The sequence below is a fragment of the Palaemon carinicauda genome, chromosome 18 (assembly GCF_036898095.1).
Source record: "Palaemon carinicauda isolate YSFRI2023 chromosome 18, ASM3689809v2, whole genome shotgun sequence".
NCBI classification, from domain to species: Eukaryota; Metazoa; Arthropoda; class Malacostraca; order Decapoda; family Palaemonidae; genus Palaemon; species Palaemon carinicauda.
This window is the reverse complement of record NC_090742.1, coordinates 129,065,904-129,068,403: the sequence shown is the minus strand read 5'-3', so window position 1 is coordinate 129,068,403 and position 2,500 is coordinate 129,065,904.

Below are 2,500 nucleotides of genomic sequence, written 5' to 3'. Positions count from 1 at the left end.
GAAGGGGGCGGGTTGAAGAGGTCTCGATAAGTATGAGTCTTTCTTGACCAATCGTCGGTGGGAAGCATCGACCAGAATGTGAAAATGAGAGAGGGAATCCGTACCGTGGATTGGCAATGTGACGTCAACAAAAGAAACTTCCAATTAAATTTACCGTTTCCAAACAATAATGTGAGGTTCTCGTAACAGTATGTGGGTATCGCAGATCCGTTGGCAGTTACCATGAGGACGTTGGCAGACATAGACAGACTATGTCGTGTCCTGAAGAGTTCCTTTGGCAAAAGAGAAAGACAAGCACCCGTGTCTACCAAAAATCAAAAGCCCGTTCCTGTATCATGTAAAAAGAAAAGAATAGAAACTTGTTTGGCCATCGCCACCAGCGATGGCCTACTTACACATTTTTTGGCCACTGATAATCCTTGGCACATTTCTTTGCGGTTGCTCCGAATCTGGTGTGGTAGTAGCAAAACTGCGGAGGATGTGAGGAAGAAAGTGGCTGTAGAAGTCGTTGGTTGCGGCGCGAGTGAGTGGTGGGTGATGGATGGCTTTGTTGCCGCTCCGGCACGTCATGGGGTAGGCATCTATGTCCTATGGCATTCATGTCAGCTTCAGTTGACGTTGAATAGGCGTCTTCGTCGTCAGGAGTGGAGGTGTTGATGGAGGTCTTGAAGTGGCTGTCCATAAGGGTATTGGCTTTGGTTATCAAGTCCTTTTGGGTAAACTATCGACATCGGGTATGGCAGCGCGTACAGGTTCGGGTAAACGGCGTATCCGAAGGGCACGAAGTAGGTTCACCTCCCGACGAGAGCTGTTTGCGGCAGGTTGCAAGCGAACGATACTGGTCACATCCCTGAGGGCGAGCGAAGCCCTTTGGTCCCCCAATGGTTGTTGAGAGAGCTGAAAAAGCTTTGCTATACGGGCGGCCGGCGACGGTGAGTATTGCTGCAGAAGGTATGTTTTGAGGGCGTCATACGCTATTGGGGTGTCTCCTTGTTCACAAAGTCAGTCAGATATTTCTGGGAATGTGTCCACGGGTATCGCTGCGAGAACATAATCTTCTTTGGTTGTTGAACGAGTCACGGCCTTGATGTGAAACTAGACTTCTGCCCGCTGAAACCCAGCAAACGTCTCTCCACTGGCGAATGACGAAAGTTTCAATGGGGCAGCCGCAGCGCCAACTTCCGTAGAGTCCGCCAAAGTACCAACGACGGAGGGGCAAGGGGGCTGTGGAAGGCGTGAGGAGTGAGTCGACTTCCGGGGTCACCAATGAGACGAGCCGAGAGAAGGTTGCGACTCAAAAACAGGATGAAAGCAAATGAGTAACCTTACTACAGACAATCGCCTTTATATAGAAAAACTCAATGCAACAGGAAATTTCTTGTTCAACCGACACCGTACCAGTTAACAGTTGAAGGTGAGAAAAACAGACACATTATTTCAGGTTCAATGCAGCACGAAATTTCCTGTTCAACTGATACCACACCGGTTAACAGTTAACGTTGAAAAAAAATACATGTTATTTCAGGTCCATATTAGTGCGAGGGGAGAGCGAAGATATAAACATATTATATACACAAAATAAAATGTTGTAACTATGTACGATCGTGTGACACACGGTTGGTATATTTCATAGTATTTTCGGTGTTTTCATAAGCTATTGCAGTTTGATTCTGATGTTCTGTAATCATTCACCTCTGTATAGAGAGCACATGCTCTTTAATAATTAAAGCATATTTGGGGCTAGTCTGGTTTTTAATACACGTGACGAAAAAGTCTATAGGAGGTAAATTCCATAAAAGAAATATATATGAAGATTTCGAAATAATGTAGGTTATGACTATGAATTCAAATAGCATTTACGTATACCAAACCCGATACTATATATGTCTATGAAATCAAACAGTAACTATGTCTACAAAACCTAAAAGTATTTGTGTCTAAAAAAATCAAACAATTGTAAAAAATTCATGTTATTCAGTTGGATAACACCTACTTTTGATTCACAGACTACGGTAGTTTTTCTTCATAAGTGAAATTTTTATTTCTGTAATTGTCATATATTCAGCAAAGACAGTGAGTGGAAACTGTGCCTGATATGTTTTCCTCTGTTTACTAAGGAATTGTCATGTATTTTTGCAGTTGTCGTTGATGTTGTTATTGTTCTAGATTTTATATTGTTTGTTAACAATACCCCAACGAACAGGGACTCGTGTAGGTTTACTTTGGTTTCAGTTCCCATATTCCATTTTTGTCTGGCTCCAGAGTTTTGGCAGAATCTCGGGAAAAATAGAGGACCATTCGTCAACATTTGACTGAGTAACTCCGCTGCATGTGTGATCTATAAATCCATAAACACAGAGAAACAATAAGATTTAAATATAAAACAAAGCTTCCATTAATTCAAACGATCAGAAACATCTCTGAATATCGCAAAACTAATCACATGGTTTAATTGACCGTCGTGCATGCATAATCAAGGCCGAATTAGTCTGAGCCCGGT